Genomic DNA, 18,285 nt, shown 5'->3' on the forward strand with positions numbered 1-18,285 from the left:
AGTTGAGAGCCAGCAAGCTTGTAGGGGCCACTGCTGGGAGGGACTAGGCAATCCTCTTGCAGGGGATGTGAGGTGGCTTGCCGTGGGACCGGATGCAGAATTTGTCTGAAATTCAGAGGCTCTGTCAAGACATTAAGAGCCACAGTGGGGTCAGGTCATCAAGGGAAGGACCCCAAACCCTCACCGTGCCCAGAACACTGTATTAGTTAGTCGCTATGTAACAAACCATCTCAAAACGTAGCAACTTAAAGCAACAAGCACTTATTTAGCTCATCTTTCTATGGGTTGGCTGGGTGGTTCTTTGGAATGGGGCTGGCTCAGCTTACGTTGCCTTGCCCATTCAGGAAGTGGGTTGGCTGATGGCTGGACGATCTAGGGAGGTCTCACTCACAGAGGCCATCTGACAATTTATTTTAGTGATTTTCTAAGCCTTTCCTTCACTATTCTCGTTCTCACTCCACCATTCTGAAAATAAGCCACAGTTGCAATTTCAAAGCATTTCCAAAAACATTTTTGAATATGTAGCAGTTAATTACATCAGCAAGCAGTGTTGCTCCCTAGTAATAATTTACCTGGCAGTCTCCTCCTTACGTGAATTTTCAACTTTTTTCCATTTATGACCTGACAACTCAAACACATGTATACTTGACGGTATTTTTTAAGATGAGCATGTGCAGGAGGCAGGCTCTGGGAGGGGCTGTCCACACTGACATTTGAGTTATTCGAAGCTGTCTTATTTCTTTGCCATTTGAAAAATGAGAATGTAGCATCATTCCCATGTCGTGGCCATCATGTCTTTTGACTTAAATCACTGATGGTAAGCTCTTCCACATGCTTATGTGGTAACTATATTTCATCCAGGAAGTCCTGCAATTCAGTGAACCAACCTCAATTAACATTACTAGAAAGAAATGCCACTTCATTAACAATAAGCCTCCCAGGTTTTATTACATGGAGGACTGTGCTGTTCCTGGAGGACTGGGTGACATTTTAGACACCATTCCTGTTTCATTACCAAAATGTATTTCCCATAGGTGCTCATGGCTGCATCTATCATGTTGACCTCAGGAGACTGCTACCCTTCCTCTAATAAATACATCCAAACAGGGATCCAAATCCTTTCCTTCTTTCTCCAGAGGACACTTAAGATAAGGCTTGGATGTTAAAAAAAAAAATCATTGGTGATCAAGAGAAAATTGAAATAATACAGAGAGTACCATTATTTGAGACCAGTTTCCCAGATTTTTTTCCAGAGAACATTAACTTGGGGAAATGTTAGAAGATGCTCCATGGGAAAGACGTTTTGTGATTGAACAAAGTTGAGAAATGGTGCACACTGTATACTAAATGGTGCACAGATACTAAAATGTACATGAACATAATAAAGGCTCTGAGAAGTCCTGCAATAGCTCTTCCTAGTCCTGCGATTCTCAAGCTTATGAAAACATAGAACCTTTTATTTTACCACACAACCAATACCTTATGGACAGCATGCCCTGGGATATCCCAGCCTTTACAAATGGGACCGCTTAAGGTAGAGATCGTGCTGGTGTCTCTTCTTTCCTGCATCCCCCTTCAGCTTCTACATGTTAGAAGCTGTCTTCAAAGTTCAAGATGAATTCCTCCGTGAAACAGACAAAGAAAGGGAGGTCAAGGCCTTCTCATGACTGCTTGAACTCTGCACCCCCAGTTCTGCTTTTCTTTCTGAGAAGTCCTTCCTTTTCAGTTGAGGAATCCCTGGAATGCCCTCTCTCACAAAACAGGAGAGAACTGTAGAGTAGTTGTCAAGGGCAAGAACTCTGGAGTCTGACTCCACCCATCTTAACTTAAAAGTGTACTTCAATTTTCTCACGTATCAAATGATAATAATAGTAACTACCGCATACAATGGTATGAGTGTGACATGAATTAGAGCATGTAAAATACGTAGAACAGGGTCTGGCACGCAGGGTGTGTTCTATAGCTGTCGGTAATTCTTTCGTTTCGCTTAGATCTGGCAGCCCTCAGAAGAACATCCCCATCAGACTGCAATACTAATTTCAAAATTCACACAAGAGGGTGCATCTTGAGGAGCTAGGGAATTGTTTTAATCTAGTTACAAATATTTTGACAGCATGACTTCCAATGTGGTACCATAATAGTTAATTGATACATTTTGCATTTTCATTTTTATATTTTATGATTACAAAAGTAACACATTCTAACACTGGAAGCCTATAAAGCATAAAGAAAGGGAGAAATGAACTCAAATTATCTGTCTTTAGAAATCCCACTTGGAATGTGTATATATACACGTATCTATAACAAAACATACACACACATATAATGATGATATAATACACTTCTAGAAATATTTTTTCACTTGGCAAAAAAATGTACACTTTTCCATGTCAACTAATACTCCTCAGAAACACTATTTTAACAGCCGCAGATTAGCCCATCCTATGAATATATTATACTTCCCTCCCCAGTGGTTTAGTCACTGGGGTGATTTGGTGAATTACCCATCACAAAATCAGTGATTTAACAGAAGGAGCACAGACTGTCTTCATCTGCTGAAAGATTAAGTCCTGTCAGTTCTTTCCATCGGATTTCCCACTCATATGCCAGGTCCACCTCTAGTCTTCATTACGTTTGACGGTAAATGAATTCAAGTCAAGCACATCTGCAAGTCAGCCAGAGAAAATCAAAAGGCTGGAAGACAGGGCTTATTAAATAAGACTAAAGGAAATAGTATTCTTTTGTCCATTATCTGTCCATTCTTTCCATACTTATTATTTCAAGCATTAACAACATTTCTTCATATTTTGCTTAGTCCTTCTACTTCCTGTAAAAACAAAGATATTCCCTAAAATGCATCTCATTCCATAGTATGTCAGGGCACAAAATTGTCCAACACACCATTCCTTCATTTGCAGGAGAAAAGAGCTCTGATATGCTTCAAGAATAAAATATGGTAGAAAATAAATTATCCTGAAATCCAAACCCTAAAGCATCCAAAATACAGAATTTGTTCTTAATAGACTTTTTTTTCCGAGTGATCATCCATATTTCAAATTATGCAAGTAGAATAAGTAATGAATGAATTGCTCTGTTGCCTGTGGTGATGGCAGAATCTACAAAGCAATGAGTGATCAACCAGCTGGAAACATCATAGCAGCTGAATTCTCACATTAGAGGCAGTGAGATAGAGCGTCCTGTGCATTGGACATCTATTATTTTTCAACCTTTTGGGAATCGTCACTTTGTCACACTCCATCCCATGGCCCCAGCTTCTGGGAAGAACCCAGGGATGGCCACCAAGTGTCTAACCCCCTGGCCACAGTGTTTGAGCTGGGTTACTTGCATAAGGTCACTGATATTCAGTTTAGGGACTTCCACTCAACTATTGAGAAAGTGAGGCTGTTAATAAAACTGGACTTGATACAAACAGAATAAATGCCAGAGCTGTTTATAGTCGTTTTTCTGAGAACAAAGGTATATGTTGTATAAGAAATCATCCCGAATTATTTGTTCATAGTTTTGTGGGTTGCCAGTGTGAGCTGGGCTTAGCTGAGGGGTTTTTCTGGTCTTGTCTGGACTCATTTGGTACATGCGTGTACAGCCCTTGGATCAGCCAGCCGCACGAGGATGGCCTCACAGGGGGTGGCTTGTCTCTAGTCCACGTGGTCTCTAGTTACCCAGCAGACTAGCCCAGGCTTATTCATGTGCCAGAGGCAAGGTTCCAAGGAAGCAAGCAGGAGCCTGCAAGGCGTCTTGAGGACCAGGCTCTCAATTGGGGTGGCCTCACTTTCCCATATTCTCGTGGTCAAAACAAGTCTCAGGTCCACTCCAGACTTACAGAGTGGGGAGAAATCGACTCCATCTCCCATATGGAAAGAGCTGCAAAGTCACACTGTCTCGAGGCCTACACGCAGGGAAGGAAATCATTATGGCCTTTTTGTAAATAGTCTCCCACAGTCCATCTTCTGGCCACAATTATTCATGTCCCTTCAACATACAAAATACACTTACCTCCTCCTAAGTTCTCCTCCCATCTGGACTGGAGTCTGTGATTTGGGGACCTGCATTCTGCCCCAGGGGGCTTCCCTTGATTGGAGGCCTGTAAATTAAACAGACAAGTTTTAGGCCCTCAACACACCCAGCATACAGGTGTGAAATGGACAGGATGACCACGGTAGACTCTCCCATTCAAAATACTCTGTCAAGGACAATTTATGCTGTGAAAAACTTTGTAAATTTCATGGAACAAAGGACCCCATCACTGTTGGAGAAGGTAATTGATAGGCTATAACAGCCAGTTGACCCTTGAGCTGGACTTGTCCTTGGCATGTTCATTCTGGTCACCATTCCAACACTAGGAGCTATTTCAAGGACACATCCTTGAAAGCATAAAGTGTGGTTGAGACCATCTGAAGGGTATATGTGATTGAACCCAGTTCTATATAAACTTATAACATTCTGGCAGGCAGTTGACATCTACTTGTCTTGCAGCCGCCCAAGACGAGCCTCCTATGTAAGTTCCCTTGCTTGTTAAGCCTGCTACTTACTTATCTGGAATGGTCTGCCTCTCGTTTCAGTCTCTCCTTGCCCTCTGTGTGCAGGGCCCAGTTTGCAGACCAGCAATCACAGAACAGGTTGATGCTGCAGATGTGCAGGCTGCAGAGCAAAGTCCTGCAAGAGGCACTGAGGCTTTTCTTTTTTTTAATTGAAGTATAGTCAGTTATGAAGTGTCAATTTCTGGTGTACAGCACAATGTCCCAGTCATGCATATACATACATATATTCATTTTCATATTCTCTTTTATTAAAGGTTGTTATAAAATATTGTATTGTGCTATACAGAAGAAATATTTTTAATCTATTTTTATGTATAGTAGTTAATATCTGCAAATCTCAAATTCCCAAATTTATCCCTTCCTACCCCCTTTCCCCCACAACCATAAGATTGTTTACTATGTCTGCAAGTCTCTTTTTGTTTTTTAGATGAGTTCATTAGTGTCTTCTTTCTTCTTTTTTTAGATTCCATGTATGAGTGATAGCATATATTTTTCTTTCCATTTCTGGCTTACTTCACTTAGAATGACAATCTCTAAATCCATCCATGTTGCTGCAAATGGCATTATTTTATTCTTTTTTATGGCTGAGTAGTATTCCACTGTGTAAATATACCACAACTTCTTTATCCAGTCATCTGTCGTTGGACATTTAGGCTGCTTCCATGTCTTGGCTATTGTAAATAGCACTGCTATGAACACTGGGCTGCATATATCTTTTCGAATTAGAGTTCATTCTGGATATATGCCAGGAGTGGAGTTGCTGGATCATATGATAAGTCTGTTTTTAGTCTTTGGAGAAATCTCCAGACTGTTTTCCATGAAGGGTGCACCAAGCTACATTCCCACCAGCAGTGTAGGAGGGCTCCCTTTTCTCCACATCCTCTGCACCATTTATCGTTTGTGGACTTTTGAATGATGGCCATCCTGACTGGTGTGAGGTGATACCTCATTGTAGTTTTGATTTGCATTTCTCTGATAACTAGCAATATTGAGCTTTTTTTTAAAAAAATGTGCCTCACTGAGGCATTTTTAAAGTAGCTGTTTTCTTCTTTGGTGTCTGCAGATGCTAACACCACAGTCCTGATTCTAAGTGATTTGGCCAGATTCCTATCTACAGATCAACCAGGATTTTCTGGTAAATAAAACATTCATGCATTTTTTTTAGTGCATGATGCTTTTTTTTTTTTTTTTGAAGCTTTCGTTGCCATTTTAGAGTGCATCCTAAATCCTGGTGTTTAATACAAGGTTTGATGAGTGAAATATTTGCACTGTGTTTTATCATTAAACATTTAGGTTTTTCTGTAAAACATTATTTTTTTCTGTTTCTACTAAGTCTTGATTTAGTTGAATCCTAGGATGTATTTTTATTAAACAAAGGTTTTCTCAAGCATACGTAGCTTTTAAACTTTTTGTTAAAAGTCAGTATACCTGTAGAAAAGTACACATACCATATGTGTATAACTTGATGAATTTTCCAATGGAACACATTTGTGTAATCAGCATGCAGATAAAGAAGCAGAATATTACCACTACCCCTAGTGGTAGATAGTGCTTCTCAACGCCAGCATTATTAGGTTTGGGGTTGGACAGTTCTTTGCTGTAGAGAGCTGTCCTGTGCATTGTAGGATGTTTTGCAGAACCCCTGGGCTCTGCCAACTAGCTGCCAGTAGCAACCCTCTTCCCCAGGATGACAACCAAAATTGTCTCTCCAGACACTGCCAAATATTCCATGGGGACCAAATTATGCCTGGTTGAGAACCGCTGTCTTGAGAGTAACCACTGTTATGACTTCTAATCGCATAGATTAATTTAGCCTGTTTTTTTTTTTTTTACTTTATATAAATGAGCTCCTACATGGATAATTTGATAGAGATCATATTAAGTCATAGATTACTTTGGGTAGTTTGGCCATTTTAACAACATTACTTCTTCTAATCAAGAGCATGGGATATTGAAGTAAAATATTTTTTATGGTAGCTTCATAAAGAAACCCATAATGGGGCCACTGACCCTGAGGATGAAGGTGGGAGGGGGAGAGAGGAAGAGTCCAAGTTCAGTGCAACCAGTATTTATTGAACACCTGCGACTACGAGGCACTGTTGGTGGCTCTGGAAATGTGAAGATGACTAAAACAAGTCCTGTGTCTTTGAGAAGTGTGTAGGTCCTTTCCTCCTAAGATGGCCGATTTTTGTCTCCCCTAGGGAGATATGATCTAATGGTACCTACTGCTTGGAAGGACCTGATGAGGGTTTCTAGATAGTACCAGGATCTACACCTGCATTAGGTCTTTGTCAAGAAGGATAAAAGCAGGGGTCCTAGAGCTGTAGCCTCACTCACCAGGGCAAGGAAACAGGGAAGGGTTTAGAGCAGAAACTTAGCTAGAAAAGGGCAGGGTGCAAGCTGGAGGGGCAAAATACGCCCTGTCCCCAACAGACCTTAATCGCAGGGGAGGCTGGACAGCGTATGGGAAGAGAGGTGGTGGACACAGCCCCCAGGAAATCCAGCTAAAGGAGAGGACTGAAATTTAGCGATGCCCCACAAATCACTTTATAACTGAGTCTGAAAAGTTCATTTACATTCATAACACACATCCTTCTAGACAAAGGAAATGTAAGCCTAGGGAAAGAATGACTCTGCAGGGCTTCTCTTTTTAAAAAACAGGCTAATTTGGTCTTTAATAGGTGTCAACCAAGTTGACAACTGCCCTTTTACAAGAAGAGCTTCACCATCAGTATTCTATAAAGCATCTCTGTCTCTTATCTTCACTGCTCAAATATTTCATCACCTGTCTACAACTTCCTTACAATGGAAGCAAAGGCCAGTGGAACTGGTATCATCTTTCCTACTTATTCATCATTCTCAAGCTTCTGAGAGTTTTACTTCTCTTCCTCAATTTATGTTTCTTCATTATTATTGCGCACTCTTTAATCTCAGTACCATTTAACTAAATTGACCAACTGGTGATATTGTGCATTTATTTTGGCTTAACCTTTCAACTAAGGCCCCATTATAATTATCAAATCTAAAATGTGAAAAAAATAAAGAATTTCAATCCAATATAGGAAAGTTTCTAAATTTTATCTTAAGTAGATCAAGAGGAAAAAGAGGGATATTTTAATTTTTATTACCATGTGCATATTCATTGTTGAATAGATCATTGCAATAAAACCCAGACCTTACTTCCAAAATTATTTTAGATGACATTTATGAAAATGAGATTTCAACTACTTTGCTGGACAGTCCTTTAAGCACCCTGCCTAATGCATTTTAAAAAAGCAACAGGCAAAGCAAAAGAAAACAAAGCAAATCTCACGCAAGCTTTGTTTTTAATGGTCCTGTTGTGTGCAGGAAGGAACCTGCCATCCTCCCCAAAACCACCCCCCAAACTCCCCTAAGGCCAATTAGCCAATTAGGAGAACAATGTGCCGTTCAGTCAGTAAACTGCAGCCTTAATATTTAAGAGCCAGACTTCTAGTTTCTTGTCCAGCAGGAAAATCCCAAAAGAACACATTTTTCACCGCATTTATTCATCACATGCTAAACCGACCCAGAACAAATGTACAAGACCTTCCATTGAGCCGCTTGTGCTTTCCTATTAATCTGTCTCAAAAATACTTTCACTGCAAAGGATTTGTAACAGGTTATCACATGATCACAGAAGTGTTTTTCTCTTTAAAGGTCTTGCGTACTTACTTGTAAACCCCAATATTATAAATTATCATTTAAATAAGTATGTTTAGTGTGTAAAGGAAACTGCCTATTTTTGTAAAGCAAAATGTGTGCATATGTTCACTAAAACATTATGTACACACATATATGCTTATCTGTGTGTGTCACACACAGTAGTACATATCTACCTATCAGTGTGTATCTAGAGGGACACACAAATGCTCATTCACAGTGTAACATATATATGTACACACACACGTATGCATACATACATATACACATATACATATGTATTCATGTACATACAGTACAAAGTAATGGTCAAAAGTATGGACTCTGCAACCAATCTACTTAGATTTAAATTCCAGCTCCACATAGTAATGAAAGCAAGTGACTTAACCTTTGAGTGCTTCAAATTCCTCATCCTAAAACAAGGGTGATATTTATGTCTATTCCACAGGATTGTTATAAGGGCTAAATGAGTGAATATATGCACAGGTCTACACAGAACTTAGAACAGCATCCAGCCCATGGAAAACGCTATGTAAACACTTGCCTGTAATTGATCTATGTGTATTTGTGAACGTAGGTCAGGTATAAATGATGACCCTCTCCTGTGTCTACATCACACATTTGGATTTTTGTATGTTAGATTTTTCTTCATGTGGAATATACGTAGACACTTAAAGATGGTCAGGAAATTAACTCTAATTCTGCTAACTTTTCTTCTACCAACGGTGCTTCTCCAGGCTAAATAAATCTAACTTCTGACTTTTGCCTCACATGTTTTATATTCCAAACTCGTCAAATCTTTTCGTCCATTCTTTTCTTGCATCTTCCTAAGTTTTACACATCTCTAGAACTCTTAAACCGCAGAGTGTTCTCAGGGTTCTAACTAGGACACGATCATGTGACTGTGAAGCCTTCTCTGGGCCTGTGAGTTCTTCAAGCAGGGCCAAGACCCACTCCGGTTCCTGGGTCTCATCCCTGAGTGCCTTATAATTGGCTCTGCCCAGAAGGTGCGTTCGTTCAGTATTACCCTGGCACCAGAAGGTTGGCCACCTGGCTGCACGTCAAAGTCACCAGGGAACCTTTTAAGAAATACCAACACCTAGGTACTCAAAGCAATTAAGTCAGAGTCTCAGGGAGGAGGTGGCTATATACTGCTATTTCTTTAAAGCTCCTATGTGGGTCTAAAATGCAGTCAAGGTTAAAAACTAGTGCCGTGCCGTATAGAAAGGACATCACCATCAAACAGATGTCTCTATCTGTGCTCTGCTGCAGGTAAGGTGCTAGCGTGTGCATTCTCGTAGAATGAGGGTGGCAGCATCTCCCACCTCCTTCTCAAAGAAGGTCAGTGGATAGTCCTGAGATCTGCATATTGGCTACCATCTACCCTTTAACCATGTTGCCCTTGTGTTCCTTTGTTTTACACCACCACCCACAATGAGATTATTTTCTAAGTGCTAATCCTCTCAGAGACCTGGGACAACCCACTGCTGTAACACCACTCCTGTAGATCAGCCCCACTGTGTCTGCTCCTACCTGGCATAGTTCAGAGAGCTCCCATTTGTAGAAGAGACTTGCTAATTCCACTTCTCTTTGGATAGACAGTGACGGTGGAAAGAGCATCCACCCCCGGGTCTCCTACAGCTACAACACCATCAAGTGTTTCCACATCCTGTGTACATTAGAGTTAGGACAAAGGTGGCTAGGAGCAGTGGTGTGTCTTGTATTGTCATCTTTGCTGAAGGAAGCCGTGAACACGGAGATGTAACGTAATACAGATCATTCTCAGCCCAGCAAAGCAGTTACACCCGTGACACAATCAGCAATGACTCTTTAGGTACCAGGCTTGAGCCCTGAGAGTTATCGTGGGAAACAGGGGAGTGGAAGGACCCATGCACCCTTCTCAGTATGCCCTTCCTGGAACCTTCTCTTGGGATCTCCACTCATATCTCAAGCACCAGCTACACTAAGATTCCTTGCAGCCCCTGAACACGAAGACTTCCTTCAAGAATTTATCCCAATATCTCTTCCTCTCTGAGAGCCTCCCTCATCTTATTTTTCTCAAGGAAGTTTGGCCAAATGAGACAACCCTCCGAGTGGCCATGACTCTTGGTTGTCGACAAAACTCTGTAAGAGCTTCTCTCTCGGTGTGGTCTTTCTTGGTGCGTTAACAGATGTGCGTGAAGGAATGGCTTCCTTTTCATGGGTGACTTTTCTTTTATTGGATGTTTGATTCGTCATGTAGTTAAGATACTGTTCAATTGTTCTGATGACCTAAAGGTTAAGAAAATGGATGGAGTGATCCTTGATGTAGATTCAGGAGAGGGTCGTGTTGTCCAACAGCAGGCTGTGGGCAGGTGAGCGGAGAGGGAGCCAGGCATCTCATCCTCCAAGTAGCCTATTCCTTTGATGCTGCAAAGGCAGAATCAGTCTGGGTAAGCTGGAAGGCCCTGCAACTCCTGCCCTGTTTTTATTCATTGCCCTTTTGTTTTCTCCTACCATTTAGTAGATTTTAAACTAACTCTCTTTTCCTAATTATAAAAATAATACATTTTTCTGGTCCTTGTCATACATGCTGGCTTGTTTGACACCATCTCTGTTGGCATCTGTTGTCCTGGGGTAATTCTTAAGAGCACTGCCATTCACTTTCAGAAATACCCCTGTTTGAGCTGTAACTGATATTGCCACCCACCCTGGATTGTACACAGGTTGTCTTGTGTACATCTGATTACTTTCTTAGGAAAAATTCCGAAAGGTAGAATTTCTGGGGCAGAGATTATGAAGGTATTTCAGTCTTTGATACGTTATGCCCTTTGATTCTCCAGAAAAGTGACAACCAGTTACATTCCAACCAGCAGTTCATGAGAGCCTGTGATACTGTGAGATCGGAGTTTGGTTATTAAAGTCAATATGCTCAACGCCAACACCAGTGTAACAACTTCAGAAACGAAGACATTTCTATTGTCTCCCAACTAAAATGGGAGAATTAACAACTTGTGTTTCCTCCCAACTTTGTCCCGATTCCCATTATTCATAAGTATCCTCTGAGCTGTTTCTGTGAAAGATAAATTGTTTTCTACATCATTTATCTTTTCATTTAAGAAGTATACATGTACATTTTATTTGCAACCAATATTATAATTAGACTATCATGTGTATGTTGATTGTATATTAATTACACATATTAATATATGTTATATATTTATATAGTAAGATTAATATATGTCTGTATATCATACATAGATACACATTTTTATATAATAATACATTTAAATGGAGTCAAGACTTCCCATGCCCTTTAATGCCACAGCTTCTCTGTTTCCTTTTACTTTCTTTTTTCCCTCTCCCTCTTCCTTTGAAAGGGCCGGGTTCTACCTTGAAATAAATTCTTTAGTTAGGGAGCATTGGGTTTAGTTTTCCTGGCATATTTGATCCCATATGCCTCAGGTCTTCTATAATGGATGGACTTGTTCAGGGTGGAGTCAGAGATTTCCAGTTTTCTTCCTCATCTGCCTGAAATGGATAAAAATGGAGCTTTCTGGGCAGCCTGGCTTTTGGAGCACAGATGCATTTACTGGAGTTCATTAGAATCATAATAGAACCTCACCTGCTGTTTCTTCTCTACCTCTCCTGTTTTTCAAGACAGGACACTCCTTTGGTTGGAGTTCCACAATCTTGGGGAACTGTGTCTTTTCAAATCTCATCCTGACGCTTGGCCGTTGCAGGCTCCCATCATTTAGTTTTGTTGCTGACGTCCCTGCTTGTTACTGAAATTAGAAATTGGACATTCCTATCTGGGCTTGCTGTTTGCCCAGTAATTAATAATGTGAGTGGTTATCCTTAGCCATGCCTTTGCCGACCTTCTCCACACCTCTTTGGGTATGGATATGGATGGTTGGTACTCCTCAGCTGTTTGGTTGTATATCCATTAGGGAGTGTAAGGGCTTGGAGCGGGGAGCGGGTGAAGGGAAGGACTTCCACATGGAGAGGGCTTCCACATGCCGGTGGGTGAAGGCCAACTGCCACCACTGCCTTTGAGACTTTCCAGTGAATAAGTAAACCATCAAATGAGAAACAGCAGCAACTCACATTGGGTGAAGACAGATGAAATCTAGTCTTAAGCCTCAGTGAGGCATTCGGTACCATGCAGACCCCAGCAATGCGTCTGATTGTTCTGTCTTTTCACGACTGTGTCAGTAGTTCTGTCAGCTTTACTGAGGTGTAATTTACATACCACCGCATTCACGCATTTTACGTGTACACTGATTTTTAGTAAATTTACAGAGTTGTGCAAGCATCACCACAATCCGCTCTCAGAATATTCCTGTCACCCACCCCCAAATCTATCCTGCCCATTTATAGAGATTGTCTATAAATTGTTCTCACCCCCAATTTCCAGCAACACTAATCTTTCTGTCTCTAGAGTCATTTCTGGACATTTCCTGTAAATTGGATCAGAATACGTGATCTTTTGTAATTGGCTTCTTTCACCAAACGTAATGTTTTTGAGGTTATTCATGTGGTAGTCGGTATCCGGTCCATTTTATGCTGAACAGTATCCCCTAGTTTGGTTTTAACAGCCATATTTTTTGAACCGCTAAGTGAGATGCATTATCTGACGAAGACTGCTTTTCTGATTTGCAGGGAGAATGAACTATTTTAAACTGAGACTGGCTTAGGCAGTGGTTGGAGATATGGCATGAGAACAGCCTTTCCCTTTACCCCCGATAAAGTTTGACATGCGTCTGCTCCAAAAAATTAGTGTTGCCATTTGGACAGAACCGTTTGGCCAGATCAGATACATTTGTATGCCAGTGCAGCTGTCATGGGTGAAGATAAGGGACCAGGACAGCAGGTGATTTGTATAATTCTTGGACCGGTGAGAACCAGCACCTTTTAAGACACACACGGACACACCCTCCTAGACACACACACACAAAACACCAGATACACGTACAAAGACACACCCATGGAAAACAGTAAGTCCACATCCACACAACACCAAAGAAACACACAAAAGCATTGGCTTCCTTCCAGTATTTCTCACTCACAATGCAGAGTATCTTGATTTCATTTAAGATGAAAATCATATATTCTTTCTATTTCAATATTGTTAATGACAAGAAGATACTGGTCTTCTTGGGTTAATAAAGTTCAAATAGTTACAAAGAATTAGCTTTATGAACTGAAGATCTCAAACTATGGAAACCTTGACCAAATAAGCCATAACCAGCAATTTATCCAAATTGCAGATTTTATTCAGATTTCACCAGTTTTCCCACTAATTCATTTTTCTATTCCAAGAGCTCATCCAGGACACCACAGTGCATTTGGTCATCGTGTTTCCTTTGTCTCCTCCAACCTGTGACAGTTTCTCAGTCTTTCCTTATCCTTATTTTTCATGGCCTTGACACTTGAGAGGAGTACCTGTCAGGTGTTCTGTAGACTGTTCCTCCATTCGAGTTTGTCTGGTGTTTTCTCATGATTTGACTGGGGTTGTGGATTTGGAGGAAGAAGACCTCAGAGGCCATGCTCACCACATCACATCAGGGGTTACATGAGAGCCACATGACTTGCCACCGGCGATGTCAACCTTAATCATGTGGTTAAGGTGCTGTCTGCAAGAGTTCTCCACTGTAGAGTCATTATTTTTCCATTCTCCGTTGGAAGCAAGTCATTAAATCCAGCTCACGCTTAAAAGGAAGGAAATTAAGCTTCACCTCCTGGAACCGGGGAGAGACCCCACATTCATTATTTGAAATTCTTCTGTAAAGAACTTTGTCCCTTCTCCTTCATTAATTTATTTATTCACTCAGTTGTTCATTTATGTCAGTCTGACTTTGTGAATATGTGTTTTATTCTTTAGATTATAATCCAATTTATTACAGAAATTTGAGTTTTGTTATTTTCAAATGTGTCAACATTTTATCTATGTCTTCTGTGTTTCACATCTTATTAAGGATGGTTCCTCCCACCCAAATAATTAATAGTACTTCCTTTCAGTTTTCCCTTTGACATTTAATTACCTAATCTAATGGTAATTCAATTTTGGGTGTAACCGGAGACAAGGCTCTAAATTTGTTTCTTCCATATTTGCATTCATTTGTCCTAACTTATTAACATTCTTCTCCCTTAGCTTGAATTACCACCATTATCATGCGTTAAGCCATGGGCTCTTTGTGTGTGTGTGTGTGTGTGTGTGTGTGTGTGTGTGTGAGAGAGAGAGAGAGAGAGAGAGAGAGATTCATTATTTCTTTTCTTTCTATCAAAATTCTACACTGGTTTAATGCTGTTGCTTTATAGTATGTTTTGGTATCTGGCAAAAACTCTTCCATTTCTTTTTTCTTTATTTTTTCAACATAACCAGACACAAAAAGGCACATACTGCATGGTTCCATTTAGATGAAATGTCTGGAACAGGCAAATTCATAAAGACAGAAAGTACGTTGGTGGTTGCCACGGACCAGGGGAGGGACAAGTAGGGGAGTGACTGCTAATAGGTCTGAGGTTTCTTTCTGGGGTAATGAAAATGTTCTGGAATTAGAGAATGGTAAATTGCACAATTTTGTCAATACACTAAAAATCACTGAATTGTACACTTTAAGATGATGAATGTTATGGTTCATGAATTATATCTCAATAAAGCTATTATTAAAACTGAAGCTGAAAGTAGGTATAGAGTTTCTGTTTGGGATGATGAAAATGTTCTAAAATTAGATTTGGATGATGGTTTCATAGCTCTAAATTTACTAAAAACCTCTGAAATGTACACTTTAGCAGGTAAACTTTATGTTTGTAAATTTCATAGCAATAAAGCTGTTCAGAAATATGTGGGTAATTTTTGCTAATTTTGTCATTGGATAAACTTAAGACAAACTTGGGAAATTAAATACTTTAACGGTTTTGATTAATATTGATTTTTCTTTGCATTGAATTAAATCATGGGTTAAACTGAAAAGAACAGTTGACTTTTACATCATGGGGTTGTCCCACTGAGATCATGAAGGTTTGTGTCTTTCTGGTTAATTATTGTTTCCTTCATACAAGTCTTGCACATAGTCTGAGTGTTGTTTTTGTTACAGCTTTTATTTCCTTTGTGACTCAATCTCTTTATTACATTTTCTGATGTACAGAAGACGATTTTAGATTGTTGATTCTATTTCTGGCTACCTTACTGAATTCTTTTATTGGTTAAAGTGGTTTTTCATTTGATTCTCTTGAATTTCTAGGCACATAGTCATATCATCTACACATAGAGTTTAATCTTTTCAGGACAATATTTATAGCTCATATTCTTATACTATTGCAATGACAAAGGTCTATATTATAATCTTGTGTGTTAAATGGAAAAGCCGGCCTCTCTCTCTTATTCCTTCTCCTTTACATCTGCTATTTAATCAAGGTACTTTCTTAAGCAAAAGTAGCTTCTGCATATCTCCCATTGTAAAGATATTTATTTTTTCCCTTCGCCGCTGAGTAGTTTATAGGGAGATAATTTGAATCCATTTGAATATTGTTTCCCAAGAACTTGTCACTTAATGAGGTTAGTATCCATTGATAATTCTTGCCTGAATCAATTATTACATAGAGTTTGCAAAGTCATTTTCCCCCTTCCCCTGCCACCACCAATTTTATTAATCCCTGTACATCTATTAGCCAGCCTTCTTTTGTAAAGAGTTTCCCCCTATGTTTCTATTTTTGGGTATCGCTGTGGACTCAGGGTTCTTTTCTAATTCAGCACATTCTGATCCATCACGTACTGTCATTATTCTACTTGGTGCTCAGATTGTCCTGTATTTGGCCAAGTGTGTCCCTTGGAGTTAGCTCTTACTTCATTTTAGCATGACTGTCATTCTTTGAGCAGTTTCTTGGTTTTTGGCACAACATAATGTTCACGGCTCGTCTTGGATTCTGCTAGTCCCAGCCCTGGAATCAGCCATTTATTTCTCCAAGGGCTTCTGGTTTCTTTTATTAGAAGATGGTATTTAGAAACTGAAATCTGGGTATTGGATGTACTCATTGCTACTGCTGGGTCATAGCTTCTAGACTCGGTGGACGGCGCTGGGAATCGTATGCGCGTACGTGTAAATATACATCCATCTGTCTTTCATCTATCTAGCACTATGTTAGAAACCGTGAGTTTGTGCTGGTGTTTTCAATTTCAATCCCAAACCACAGATTTAATTTTATCTTCCCCATCCTTAATATATTCACTTATTTTCTCAATCTCAGAACGTATGAAAAGTTGTTTTAGATAGAGTTGCTAACACACACCACGGTGGGGTGGGGCTCCTACTATCTAGAGCTCAATATTCGTTTAAAGTTCTTTTTTAGTTTAGTCTAAGGCATAGAGTCAAAATACTGGGTTCCAAGTTATGTGGGTTATTTCTTTTTATTTTCCCTTTCATTTTGGTTATGCTATTTGTTTGAAATATAGGTAAATACTTTTTTTTTTTTTTTTTTTGGTATTTAGAGTTTCCCTTCTCACTCCCACTGGTTTTTTTTTTTTTTTACTTTTTGTTTATAAAACATGACCATGGTTCCAAACATTGAAACTGCATAAAGCCAACTACTCAGAAGAGTGTCAGTTTGTGCAGTTGGGGGCAACTTTGCCACCCAGATCCCACACACTTCCTTTAAGTAAACTGTCTCATTCAGTTTTGGTTTATCCTTCTTTGAGGTTTCCTTTTGCAAAAATAAATAACAGGTTCATGTATATTGTCTTACTTCATTATTTTTCTCATACAAAAAGAAGCATACTATATATAGCCTTTTTGTTTCATTTGCTTTATTCACTTTAATAATATTCTGTACTACATTATTAATGGTAATTGCATTTTAAAATGTTAAAACATGGGTTCAGAGAAGTTAAGTAACTTATCTAGATTTATGAAGCCAAGTGGAGAGACTGGGAAAATACATTTGTACCCTGTTACTTTCCATCTTTCTTCTGATCTTTTCTATTTTGCTTGTAATTGGTTTGTATTTCTTAATATTAGAGTTAAGGGGCAAAAAGAATATTTACCTTTTTTTTTTCTGGAAATATTACTGCTTCCCAGGAAGCGATCCCAGCTTTGTTCAGACAGGTTGATGATATATTTAATAGGTGTTTGGAATAGCTCTAATATTTCCTGTTGTAGCAAAGCTTACATTCAGATTTTTTCTTTTTTGAGAGTTGAAAATACTCTGCATGATTATTTGCTTCCTTTCCATCCCACAGTCCTTCTGTTTATTCCTACTTTAGGCTTCCCAGCTGAGACGCATATTGCCTTCAAAATCTTTCGTTTAATATGTTAGGGAGTTGACATTACCACCCAAATCACAGCAAATGAAGCTATTATATGGTTTCTCCTTTTTTTTTTTCTTCTAACAGAGAAAAATATATTGTTTGCTCTGTTTACAGAAAGGGACACAGGTGGCAACACTTTATTTTACTAATATGAAATTTCATATAAATTATCCATCAATCACAGAAATCATTTGAAAGGCTCAGTTAACTTCAGGCTCCGGGTTCCCACCTCTCAGCTCAGTCCTCAGAGCTCCTGCCATGCAGTTCTTTAGCTAAGAGCTCACTGCTTTCTTCACTGCTTAGCTCACTGCTTTCTTCACTGCTTAGCTCAAAAGACCCTAATGTAACCATAGGAAGCCATTGTACCTGTAAGGTTTAAATTAAGGAAATTGAAGGGAAATGCTTATGCATAAAAGGACAGGGAATGCAATGGAATACCACCCAGCAATAAAAAGGATATGCTACTTATACTTGCAGAAACAAGCATAAATCTCAGTGAATTATGTTGAATGAAAAAAAAAAAAACCCACCAAAAAAAAGCATATGTTTATACGAAGTTCAAGAACAGATCAGAGTAGTCTGTGAGGACAGGAATCAGAGGAGTGGTTACTTCTTAGGGAGGGGGCTGCAGGGGATATGTGGGAGGGGCATGGGGGAACCTCCTAGTGTCATAACTAGAGAGTATACTTAATACTTGTGCACTTTATTATATGTGAATTAGAGCTCAATTTTTTTAACTTAGAATTGGGTAATTTTTTT

The 18,285-nt window shown here is 39.5% G+C and overlaps 1 long non-coding RNA gene across 1 annotated transcript in view; it reads left to right on the forward strand.

The window, feature by feature from the left end:
- The window catches only part of LOC141573713 (uncharacterized), a 76,635-nt gene that overhangs the window by 8,408 nt on the left and 49,942 nt on the right, over positions 1-18,285 (forward strand). The window lies entirely within an intron of this gene.

Source organism: Camelus bactrianus, chromosome 17, assembly GCF_048773025.1.
Source record: "Camelus bactrianus isolate YW-2024 breed Bactrian camel chromosome 17, ASM4877302v1, whole genome shotgun sequence".
Lineage (NCBI taxonomy): Eukaryota > Metazoa > Chordata > Mammalia > Artiodactyla > Camelidae > Camelus > Camelus bactrianus.